This window comes from Lepidochelys kempii, chromosome 3 (genome assembly GCF_965140285.1).
Source record: "Lepidochelys kempii isolate rLepKem1 chromosome 3, rLepKem1.hap1, whole genome shotgun sequence".
NCBI classification, from domain to species: Eukaryota; Metazoa; Chordata; order Testudines; family Cheloniidae; genus Lepidochelys; species Lepidochelys kempii.
In genome coordinates this window covers 170,095,781-170,109,152 of record NC_136382.1, presented here as the reverse complement: position 1 = coordinate 170,109,152, position 13,372 = coordinate 170,095,781, and the positions used below count along the sequence as shown (strand labels likewise).

The 13,372-nt window shown below is 39.0% G+C and overlaps 1 protein-coding gene across 4 annotated transcripts in view; it reads right to left on the bottom strand.

Moving 5' to 3' along the window:
* Positions 1-13,372, bottom strand: part of BICRAL (BICRA like chromatin remodeling complex associated protein) — a 79,350-nt gene that overhangs the window by 60,214 nt on the left and 5,764 nt on the right. For 2 of the 4 annotated variants that reach the window (XM_073339026.2, XM_073339024.2), the window contains exon 1: positions 1,342-1,532. The exons of 1 other annotated variant lie outside the window; for it this stretch is intronic. The gene's annotated coding sequence lies outside the window, so the exon portion shown is untranslated. Of the gene's footprint in view, positions 1-398; positions 1,533-13,372 lie in introns of those variants that run through there. One more of the 4 variants, XM_073339025.2, reaches the window with a different exon arrangement.

Here is a 13,372-nt window from a genome sequence, read left to right as displayed (position 1 = left end):
GGATACGCAGAAAATCCAAGCAGCAGATACACAGCCCTTAAAACGCAAAACCAAAAGGGTTACTCGAGAGAGTCTCGGTTTATTATTACGTTTTAAAATAGAGAGAAAGCGAGATTACAGGTAAATACGTTCAAAGCGGGGGGGGGGGGAAGGGGGGAGCCTGATCCTACAAAGCAAAAAAAGAAAAAAGAAAGAAAGATGATTAAACCCCAAGTCCACCGCCCAAAAATCGCACGCGCCCCCGGGGATCATCAGTTCCACGCCGTGGAAAAAATAAACACAGGCAAATTCTGAAGAAACCTGCAAAGAAACCAACAAAATCTAGTGGCTACATTAAAACCGATGAAAAATAAATCCGCAGCAGACACACATCAGAGAAACGAATTCAGAGGAATTACAAGATCAGGATGGTGGAAGCAGGTAGCGGGGGGAAAATCAAGCCAGGAGCGAAGAAAAAAAGAAAAATCCTTCCCAGCCCCACACAGCCAGGAGAGAGACGAAGTGTCTCCATTTTCCTGAGGAGGAGGAAGAAAGAGTGTTTCACAGCCCAGAGAGCTTTAGAGAAAAGCAAAGAAACGAGGGGGGAAAAAAAGAGGGAGGAGATTTGAAAAGATTATTTTTCTTTCTCCCTCTCACACTCTCTCTATCCCCCTCGCTCCTCACTCTCTCTCTCACACACACACGCACTCTCTCTCTCTCCCCCTCTCCTCTTTCTAGCCCTCTCGATGGCCATCAAGGGGGGCGGAAAAAAAAAAAAAAAAGACCAACAACAACTAATTTTAAACCAGCTCAATCAATGAGTCATTAAAAAAGATTCCCCCCCCCCTCCTCTCCTGCATTTGCATGGCATCAGCAAGAAGAGGGGGAAAAAAACCACCCCAAACCTCTCCCCTCTCTGCAGTGATCAGCCTGGACCTGAAACCTTCTCTCTCTCCTCTTTATTTTAAGAAACAACTTTTTTTTTTCCAAGTGGCCTCAGCAGCCACCACCGCAGCCTCGCTGAAAAAGAAATAAATATTTCATTTCCATGTGAATTAGCATCTGCTCAACAACCACCCACCAAAATATCCCTCTTCTTTCTCCCTGTCTCCCCTCTCGCTCTCTCTAGATATATATTTATATACATAGCCCCAGAGCCAATAGCTCTCTGGGCTGAAACCTAATATCCTGGTTTTGGCAACTCCTGGTTGTTAATTTGCTCCTCTTTCTTTTCTGTCTGTCTGGAGATAGATTTCCCCCCTCTCTTTTCCCTCCCCGAAGGAAGGGAGGAAGGAGGTTGTGTGTTTTTTTTTCCTTGAAATTTTTATCACAAAATTATAATACACTCAAAGGGAAACTCACCGTCATGAAAAAGCAGTGCCTTGTCAACGGGGTTTCTTCGCCATCACATCAGGGGCTGGCAGTGTAAGAGCGAGAGAGAGAGAGAGAGACAGAGAGAAGGGAGGGAGGCAGGGAGGGGGGAAGAGAGAGAGAGAAAGAGAGAGGAGAGCACTGCACTGCACAGCACAGCACAGAGCAGGAGTTGCCAGCCACACGGAGAGAGAAATAAGCAGAGAGAGAGAGAAAAAGGCAAAGGCAGCCACCACACGCAGATATTATTATTATTTTCCAAGCTCTAATTAACTCTCTGCTCTTCATTTTTTAAAGTTAGACACTTTTAAAAGTTTTTTTTTTAAGAGAACTGAAGGTCTGACCATCTAGAAATAGCTCAGCTGTTCACTTTCACTTAAAAGTTGTAATCTACTTCGTTTATTTTTGTTTAAAAAACAAAACAACCTTGTATTTTTTCCTAAAAACTTGTAGAAAGCCTCCAAGATTTCTTCCAGACTGACAATACTGGACAATTTTTGTTTTTGTTTTTAATCTAAAGATGTATAAAACAGGTTTTAGTGTTAAAAGTTGCAATTTACTGACCTTTCTATATTTAAAAAAAAAAATGTGAATTGTGGATTTGTGTCCCACCTCCAAAACATAACTAAATTAAAAGCAAGTTTAATTAGAAATGCCTGTCAGCAGTAAGAAAGTGAACTTTCGGATCGAGTCTCGAAGCCACTGCAAATGCAGAATTTCCACTGATTTTTAAAGTTTTGAATAATCTAGAAAGGCAAGATCTGATCCAAAGCTTGTCAAGGAGTGAACTTGTTGGTATACTGAATTCTGTAATTATTTATCTCACTCAAAAGTAGTAACCTATTATAATTTTTATTCTTTTAAAAATCTGGGTTTGTAATGGTTTTTACGTAATTTAAAATAGCTGAAATGCTTTTTTTCAGAATAAAGTAGTAACATTAAAATAAATTCTCCTTCAAAATAAAATTTTGATAAGATCTTGTAAGTCTTGCTTAGAAAAATCTCTCATTGAGGATTGCATCCTGATTCTTACAATGAAAAGATTTATAGGTAACGTTATTATAGCTCTTTAAAGACCACTTTCTCCTTTTTATGCTGCAAGTTTTAGTTTTCAGAATTTTTTATTTCAGAGTGAAAGTAATTTCATAAATGAGCAATTTACAAAAAAAGCAAGGGGAGGTGAGTTTACTGGCTATGGACTAAAATTATTTTTCCCCGCACCCTTCTTGAAAAATTAATTTGGTTAAAACTTTTTAGAGATCAGGATTTGGAGAATGTATTTGGCAGCACTATTTTTCTTTCAGAGTAACAGCCGTGTTAGTCTGTATTCGCAAAAAGAAAAGGAGGACTTGTGGCACCTTAGAGACTAACCAATTTATTTGAGCATAAGCTTTCGTGAGCTACAGCTCACTTCATCGGATGCAAGCATAAGCTTTCGTGAGCTACAGCTCACTTCATCGGATGCATGAAGTGAGCTGTAGCTCACGAAAACTTATGCTCAAATAAATTGGTTAGTCTCTAAGGTGCCACAAGTACTCCTTTTCTTTTTCTTTCATTATTCATTAAGTCCCAGAAAATATTCATTTTCAGTTTTTATATAAAATGACCAACTTCAAAAAAATGCTTATGGTGATTGATATAAGTAGAACCTCTCTGAGAAACCAAGGGCTAGATTACCTTTGATTAATGTACAGATAGTATCTAAATGTCCTAATTTTAAATGTAGATGTGGTTAACGTTACCTTTAATGGTTTAAGTTATCCCACCCTAAAATGAAGCACACAAAAGCACACCACCTCTGGAGTTCTTATTCAGGCAAAACGCCATTTGGGCCAAACTCTTCCTGGAATTACACCCCATTCAATATTATTGACTTCAATGAGATTTTTGCATGATTAAGAACTATTGGATTGGGCTCCAAATATAGGTCCCTATGTTTTCTTCTGATTTGGTGAACAGAAGAGATCCTGGCTTTGGAAGGGTAGAGAAGCGTGCAGGTACTGGCTCCTTTTCTACAGTCTTATAAAGCACCACCATTAGGGTTCCACAGGTAATGAAGGGGCAGTGCAAAGTGAGAAGAAAGGGGAGAAGGGTCAAATGATTTTTGGTGGGGTCTCCTGTCAAAGAAACATAAGGAAGCCAATGTAAATTACTGTAGAGGCTGCAGTAACTTGCATTTCCTCCCCCTTGGAGGGAATTTCTAGGACAATAACCTTGCTGTCCAGGTTCCGGGACTGCAGGGAGCTGATGAAGTGGATGTACTGAGGCACCTTGCCTCCACCACAGCCCCCAAGATCTATGTTGGTCAACAGGTTTAGAGATAAGAACCCTTTGCCTCTTCTGCTGGGTGATAAACCTGTACCCATTTGGAGTTCCCACTCCCCTCTGCAGGAATAATCCATAGAGACTAGAATTTGGCCTACACAGTAGTATTTATAATAAAGACAAGACATTGGAAAGGACTCAATAGTTCGGACAATAATGAAATTTGCACTTAAAGCAGGACTAAAATCCCACCGTTCTACACTTTAAAGCTCGAATTTGTTCTTCATATTTAAAACAGTAACTTTTCAGAGGACTATTGAATTTAACATTTAAAATTGCTCCCTTTTTGAAAGGGAAATTGCGGGTGCCCCTGCACTGAGACCACATCAAGTGCTCCCTATGTCCATGCTGACTTAGTGCACAGGGAACAGAGCCAGCAGTGATGGGGAAGACCTTCAAGTGCCAATGTGGTTTCCTCCACAGCCTGGTTCCCCCAATCAAATTCTATTCCCCAAATTCCCCACTACACACATCCTGAGTGCTCCCTGGCTCCACCAACTTCCTCAACCATCATAAGGAACCAAGAGAAGTAATGGTGCTCAGAAATGAGGGGACCAGAGCAAAGCAAGGTTGTGGGAGCACGGAAATCCTTGTGAGGACATGGTGTGGCAAGGAGCTATAGCAGGTGTGCAGGGATATGGAGACATGGGGGAGAGGTGAACTGTGGTGGGCAGGGGAAGAGGTGAGGTGAGGGTGAAAAAGAGTTTGAGCTAAGGGGAGAAATAGAGGGGAGAAAATCTGCAGTCCGATGAAACACCATTCCCCTTCTTTTCCACCTGCAGGTCTCTCCCAGCACTCAAGTCCCATTTCTCTATTCTTCACCCCGCCCCCGTAACCCATAACCCTACCCTTCAAATATCTCATTTTGATTGATGTCACTTATTTTAATGCCAAAGTGACCTACAATCTACACAAATTTGGCATCTCCCTTTACTTTTATTGTTGAAAATTATTTAGAATCAACAGAATTACAAGAAAAAGAGATTACAGAATTATCTATTTACATTCAAAGGACTTAGTTTCACAGCATCCTAAATTTCCTGCATGTGTCCTTAATTTTGGGTCTTTGTCACACTGCATTGCAGATTTGGAGCTGAGCCAGTTGAAAGGTATGCCTCATACCCCTGCCCCATATCCCTACCCCTTGAAACCACTTTCAGACCTCCTGCCTGGAGGGATTGTGTGGCCCCCATCCCCTCACTGGTAGTACACATTCCTCCCGTGACTCCATACAGCTCTATTCCTTTATGAGCTCTCCCAGTCTCTCAACTGGTCACCATATATCCCCTCTTTCCCTCCTTCTACAACTTTTAGATGAAATGTATATTAACATGAATATATACAAGTACAAATACATCTATATTTACAGACAGATCAACAGTTAAAAGCTGAAAGTAGTAGGAAAGTAGGAGGCCATGATAAGAAGCAGGGATATTGGTGGGGTGAGAGTATGCAGATAATCAGGCATGGAGGGGAACAAGAGCTCTACAGGATGACATGGAAGAAAAGATTTCAGCCGTACAGGATTCAGAAGGAAAGCTGAGCTATGAAGAGGCATAAGAGGATTCTGGTGGGAAGGCAAACAGAGGATTGTGCATATCAGTACAGTACTAATAGTTGTTCACATGGATAGCTGTCATATTACTGACATATTTAAAAAACTGGGAAATTCCAGTTTTAAACTTTGAGTTAAGATTGCTAGTCTGCATCATCCTCCAATGCAAACTGTAAAAACTCATTCAATACCACAACTCCACTCCATTCATTAAGTACTTCCCATCCAGCACATGTGATCCATGTCTCCTTCATCCCTCTGAACAACCAGTGTTCAACCTGAACTCTGACCATAAATATAATACACCAATATACCACATTGATACTGCCACATGAAAATTACTGCCTAATTGCAAACAATTACCAGCATACATCATCCATTCACAAAACTTCTTAAATGTTTTTTTAAAATCCTCACAGCCACTCTTGTTAATCTGATACTATGCCACAGTTACAAACCAATACAAAACCACGTCCAGAACTATGTAGACTGTAACTTATGAAAGCAACACAAACCCAATAAATTTAGCTAAGTTAAGCCTTGTTTTTCAGGTTCAGATCTGTGGGTAGTGAAAGGGAGGCAGCTGTGGTTGAGAAAAGGATGTGATGAGTCGAGTGTAGAAGATTTGTTGAATTACTTATTGTATACTTCCTTATGTTTTATGTTTTTTTGTTGGTGAGATAAGCAGTCTAACCTTAACTCAGTGTTAAGTGGCATTTTTTGTGTGGGAACGTATACTGAAGAGTGAAAACTAAAAATATTTTTTGTCACATTTAATGAACAAGGACTTGAAAATACAAACACGCTACTTGTGAAAACATATTTTTCCAGGTCTGGAAAGAGGTCTGGCCATGTTTGGAAGAGAACAGAAAACTGGTATTTGTGCGCCACCATTTGTATATAAACTTCGTGTTTAACGACCCATTTCAAGTCATATGGCACTTGAGGTTTATTATCCTTGAGGAGTCTTTTCTTGGGGACTCAAGCTCTAAATTCAGTCCCTGCTTCCTGAGGATAGCTCTCTTCTTTGTGTACATTGATATATATTTCTCCACACCTATTATTTGTGACATCCAGCTCTCTAACTGGTTCAGTACAGACTTAATTCTAAAACAACTGCACTCTGGTTGGAATATAATTATTATCTTAAACATTACAAAGGATTACTTTTCAAAGCCTCTTTCTATTACTCATGGCAATTAGGACAACCAAGTGAGTTTTACAGCTGTTGCTCTAAAGCTCCAATTAAACAGTGATTTCTTTTGCTTTCCTTTCCTATTTTTTAATACAAAGCCTTGCCTTTTATTATAGCCAAATATACATATAATTTTAATCCAAAACTAGACAAAAAAACTTTTAAATGATCAGTTCATTAGCTGTAATTTTAAAGAAACAACTATGATTAACTCATATTTCAAAAGCAAATGTAAACCTCTACATTTTGGATTATAGAAAAGTTCTTATGGACATATAATCATTAATGTGCTTAAGCTTAACATTTGACAAGTAGAAGTAGGTGATTATATTACATGTAATACAAGGAAAACAAGACTACCCTATGTCCTTTCAGAATTAATACTAGTTTTATTTCTGAAGCGTCTCCCCATACCTACCACCAAGTCACTCAGAATGATGTATAACAATTCGCAATAAAATAAATAGTACAACACACATAAAAATTATTTTGTTTTTGTTTTCTCCCTTTTGGGGTAGTGAACTCTGCTTGGGGATGGGAGGCAAGGGTAAATGGCCTGTTGATAATGAGAACAATTTTTCTGTTTGGATGGTAATTACAGTATCAAAATGTATTCTACTATTTGGTTTGAGTTCCGCATTTGGGTATCTAGCTCTGGCATCTGGTTCCCTTCTTAAGTGGTTGTTTTAGGCTGCCCCAGGAGGTGGAGCAATGCTGCTATGGGCTGGGATTTGGAGGCCTGGGGGATGGTAACTTGAGCCCTGTGATAGTGGGAAGGGGGAGACAAAGAGGGGAAAATACATGTTATTGAGATGTTTGACTTTGACGTTTTTGGCTTTACCAAAATTGTTCTCGAAAGGAGAGGATGTCAATGGACAATGATCTTGTCCTATTGTCCTGCCGATTAATACAGGTTCAACTTTGAATGAAGTTAGAACAATTCAGGATTCAGTGAAAGATGAGGCTCCTGACTTCGCAGGTTTGCCAAGACTTGCTTGGACAATACTTCAGCTGAGTATTCAGTGCCAGCATGAGTGGTGTAACTGTTTTGTTTACATCCAACCAAAAATGCAAGAAATCTAGTCCAAAACTGTTCACATATATAGCGTGCTTTGTCTTGCTTCTCTAAGAGTCCTGGAACAGTGTTAAAATGAGATTGGTGTTAGTCTGTTACTCACCCTGCTGCACAATGGAATCCTTCTAGGAGCTGCTCAGGTTGCTCACCATAGTGGGTTTAAAGACACCAAAACTCATAGTAAGAGATTACAGTACATCAATCTCCATGTGGATGACAAGTTCTCTGAAAAAGCTCAGGAGTTCATGGCCATCATGACAATGATGAATCTATGCCAGACATCATGACAATGGTGAATCTATGCCAGATGGTTGCTGGATCAACTCATATGCTGGACAGTACTCTTGATATGGTGTTTGGAATAGGAGTACCAGAGTAGTCAGTTGCCTTAGTGGAGGATAGCTATCTGCTTAGACTAGACTGATGTTGGTTGTTTGAGGAAACAATCAGAACAGATGACAAAGAAAATTTTTGCCTGCCTGAATTAGGCAAATTGTTGATGTTGATCATTTGTGGAACAGGTGCACAATCTAGAAGTCTGGCTAGATTCCAAGCTATCAGAAGATCAGGCAGCAACTACAATCAAATCAGATTTTCCCCCTCTCTACCCTGCCTATTATATGCAGCGAAAAAATTGAAACTGTTTCTATCAGGTTTAGACCTTGCAGTTGTCTTCTGCACCTTTGCCACCTCCAAATTAGACTGCCCAATGTGCTCTAGATGGGACTACATTTTAAATCTATCCAAAGACTGATGCTGGTGCAAGGCTCAGCAGCTAATTTAGAAACCTTGCCATGAGCACATTATACTCATGGTTCTGGATCTACACTGGCTACTTGTTAAATACGAGGTAGAATTTAAAATGTTGATTTTAACCTGGAAAGCCCTACTTAACCTAGACCCTACTTACTGGAGAGACCATCTGTCTCCCTGTACTATACTGTCAAAATTGTATCAGTGGGTGCACCTGAGCTAGAGCCCCACTACTGTAAGAGAGAGTGCGCAGCTGGCAGTGTGTTAACCAAGAGGTCCCCTCAGTTTTGGAACTCTCTCCCCTCCCCTGAATGTCTGAAATAGTCAGAATGTATTGATAATCAGGGCATACTGCAAGGGTCATGTTATTTTCTCTAGCTACGAAGGACTAGTAAGGCTTTGTCCAGATAGATTAAATATGCTTTTTGCTGCAGTTTTATTGTTGGTTGTTGTGACTATCACCATTAATGGTTGAAGGCTGATTACTGGAAGAATCTCTTTCGCAATTGTACATTTAAGGATCATCAAAAAACACCTAGAGTAAGGGACAAATACTCCTTTTAATTGGCAAATAAAATAAACATATAAAACTACAGTGAGAGAATAAATAAAAGCATTCTCCTTATAACAATGACTGCGTAGGGAAAAATAGGGAATGCATAAGGATATAAGCACATAAGGATATCAACAATGGTTATGTAAAAGTAATACAAAAGAAACTGGGGGAAAAAAAAGTAAGATATTTAAAATTGACCTGTGAGGGTAACGGATTGGAATAGAGGCCAAGGCGAAATAAGTTCCACATCTTAGGGCCCACCACAGTAAAGGCACAATCAGCATTTGACATACACCGTTCAGGATGTAGGTCAAGTAGGCAATATTAAAGATGTAATTCAGAAGCTAAACACCAGTGGGTTGCAACAAAAAAGCAGAAACATGATGGAGCATCTGCTGTTGAGTAGAACTGTAGCAGGAAAAACATTAAATAAAAGGGAGACAACATGAGTAGATAATGGGAGTCAAAGGAAATCCTGTGTTCATTTTTGACTCTCCCATTATTTCATTGAGAGATTGTGGGTACATCACTTAAGTTCAAGTTTTTATTAGTGGCCTCTATTTTTGGGTGTTCAGCTGCAAACACCTAGGCCCTCATTTCCAAGTTATCTAGGTACTTTCATGATTCCCTCTAGTAACACAGTATCTTTTCAGAGGTGCTGAGCACCAGCTGCTCACAATTGGAGTTTTAGGTGTTCAACTCTTCTGAAAATCAGGATCAATGTGCTTGAAGTTGTGCAGCCAGAAATGGAAGCATTCAAAATTAAAGGCCACTTTGGAAAATTTGGCTCACAATAACTTTGACCTCAGTTTCACCATTTGTTAAAAGAGAATAATATCACTTACCTATCTTTAAGTCATTTTTATATTTTTGAATAAATGCCAAGTAGTAATTGCTGTAGTATACTTCCACTGCTAAATTATTTTGGACCCTATTCTCTCCTAAGTGAGAATAATCCTGAGGAAAATAGAAACTGCATCTTTTTACTTGAAAGCTTCCCCTCTAATTCTTCCATCTGGGAGACAGGGTTTACCCTGGCCCTTGCTCCAGAAGTGCCAGGAAATTTGGCCGACAAATTCTCAGAAGTCTTCAATGAATCTTAAGGCTTTCATTAAAAGCCAGAACCCTTTAGACTGAGGCCCAGTGCACATACACATGAACCATCTGGTCACATGTAAAGTCCCATTGACTTCAAGAACTACTCAACATGAATAAGGGTTGCAACGTTGGGCTCTAGATAATTAAACAAACACTGGCAGACAAAAGAAACTGTACTTTTCTGACCTGATCCCTACACTTTATTCGGGCCCAGTTCTTGCTCATTTTTTCATTCTCATAAAAAAATGTGCAAGATTGGGCCATTGTTTTGAGCCAAGTATGATAACTAGCTCTCCATGAATCAAATTGTTATCTTTTTCAGTTTTTATAGCAGAGAATCATTGTGTAATCCCTGTAAATGGAGATGTGAAGCTATGGGACAGTCTTTGTTTCATGATAGCACTAACTTGAAAAATACTGCAGTAGGAATCTGTTCCACGTGCAATGATATGGAACCTGCATTTAAGATAGTGGCATGGAAGATTGGGTCCTATTTATTTATAAATAAATGCCTTAACACTGTCTTATATATCTTCATTATTTAACAAAGGGTTAGATATTCAAAACACAATCTTTAGTTGAGACCAAATATATGACTACTTTGCACTTATAAAATCTATCAACCAAGGATCTCGAAGTGCTTTACAAATGAGACAATTAGCTAACTTTCACAATACACCTATAAAGCAGATGACTACTATAACTATTTTACAGAAGGAGAAACTGTAGCAGAGAAGTTTAGGGGCAAACATTCAAAAGTTGCCTCTAGTTTTGCATGCCTCCATTTTTGGATGCTCAGCTTTAGACACCTAAGGCCAAATTTTCAGAGGAGCTGCGCACTCGCAACTCCAGTTGAAGTCCGTGGGAACTGCAGGAACTCAGTATCTGAAAATCAGTCTCCAGGTATCACAAGCTGGGCACTCAAAATTAGCAGAGAGAATTAAAAATTTGGGACTTAACCAATTGAATCACACAGAGAGTCAGTGCCAGGAACAGAAGCACACCTTGTGTCTTCCAGACTAAGCCCCAGATCTGTGCTAACTTCCTCCCTGCAAACATGAAGTTTCACCGCTAAAACGTTTTGAAAGAGATTTGAGCATGTAAAACACAGGTTTACAACAAAAGTGGAATTTCAGACTTAATAATGTTTGCCATTTAAAACTCTATAATAAATGGAAGATACTAGATTATTTTTTTATAAAGGGTTTCAACCATGGTACACATTTGACTGTTAAATGTTCATAATACTAAAGGTACAAGTCTGATTTCAAAAAATAACTGAATTTAAATGCAAAATAAAAAGAACTAAAAGCTTAATCCACAGAATGCTAAATCTCTAGGCTATCATTACCCACAGCAGCATGGGAGGTAGTAATGCAATCTTTCCCATACTGCCCTGCTGATGCTCCTTGACAAGAAAAACCACTTCTAGGGCTAAAAGCGTAGAGCAGTCTAAATTCCAATTCAATCCTTAGCTTCTTCAATGATATCATCATGTTGCCAGGTAGTATTGTGATGATGGTTTTCACCACTAGGAACTAGGTTGAATTTCATGTATTCCATACAGAAACCAATAGTAAATTGATAACTACTTTCAGTCATTACTGAGGCCAGATTAAACCAAGGACCCACATGTGAAAGACTTCATAACCCATTACTCCTCATCTAATTTTATCTAACAATTTAGGCTTTTTCTGGATTATCTACAGTACCTGTGAGAGCTTTCACTGTTGCATTGGAGAATCTGAGCCACCCTGTTCCATATGCATAATAAAAATCAGAATGAAAAGCAGCAGGATCCAGACTTGAAATCAATGGAACTACTTATATAATGGGAATATACAGTAGACAGTTTTCAGATTTCAGTATTTTAGGGTTTTTTCAAATTTCCAATATATATTAGAAGGGAGTTGCCCATATTACAGACTAATGACCTGCAACATTTTAAATTCAACTCCATTTAATTCAGTTAAATTCCACCTGTTTATATCAGGAAAAAATTTGGTCCTCAGTATTTAGTTTTAATTTTAAATTAGAAATATAAACAAAAGTCCTAAAACATTAAAAGCAGCCCAAACAGGTATCCTATGTCAACTCCTAGTGTCACATTCTAGTTGATTGAAAAAGTAGTGTACGTTAAAGGAGCCATGTCTAATCACCTTCACCAGGGCTTCGCAGGAGAAAATACAAAAAGTAATGTGGAAAAGGCTAGGGCATATTCCTCTTCAATACGTTGTCTCTGCAGAGCCACAACATAAGAATCACATGCCTGGCTAGGGTGACCAGATGTCCCGATTTTATAGGGATAGTCCCAATTTTGGGGTCTTTTTCTTATATAGGCTCCTATTACTCCACACCCCCATCCCGATTTTTCACATTTGCTGTCTAGTCACCCTATGTCTGGCCTTGCAGACACAGAAACAGAAACTTGAGTAGTAAGAACCAGTGGGGATGGACCTATCCTTCAAGCGTACAGTACACAGACAAAGGTATACATATCCAAAAGGAAGAGAACAAAGTGGGAAAAATCAGGGTGTCAACAGGACCAATAGAAGGGTTTGAAGTCTCTATCCAATAAAGGAAAAAAAGTGCTTCCGGAGGAGACCTATACCAAGTTTCAGCTCACAATGAATTATAATGAATTTAAAAATTCTGGAAGTAGGAATTAATAATGGAAATGTTAACACAATATCCTAATTATATATATGCTGGCAGGAATTGTCTTTGTAAGTGCTTCTATCGTGATTACTTTGGCTTTTTGAAAAGATTTGATAAATTATATTTACAAAACAAAATATGAAACGGCATTAAAATAGAACAGAATTTTATACAGAGCTTTTCACGTGCAAAGTATCCAAAAGTGCTTTCAATAATGTGTTAGGTACTAGGGGCCTGATTCTCGTTTTCAGTAAGGCCCTTTTAAAATATGTAAAGTGTGCAGTGTAAAAAGGTCTTAAAGTAAGTGTAAATATAATTCATATGCTCACTTTAAGGCCCCATCAGAGTTCCAGAGCTGTGTAAAAGGGCCTTAGTGTAAATGAGAATCAGACCCTCATAGTGCAACAGTTGTGTAGACCAATGCAGCATCCATTATGCAGCACCTGTTATGCAGCCATCAGCAATTCACACACGGTCAAGCCTGAAACCTAGACTCAGAACAATGCAGGACTCCTATGCCCACACAGAGCCACATTATCCATGTTTCTTGGTGGTGCAGCTTTGGGTCTTTGATAAAACAATCCTATTTGACAGACAGATACTGCTGGACAGATTTATAGAGTTATTCCCTGTAGTTTTTAAGTAGTGACAAAAGTGCAATGCAATCTTTAACTTTCACCTGAACAGTACTATATGGCACAGTTGTAGTGGCAAATTATGAAACCAACTTCTGACTTGGAACTTGAACCCAGATACCTAATTCTCCCCTCAAATAAAGGGATGCAACTTCCACTGATTTCAGTAGTA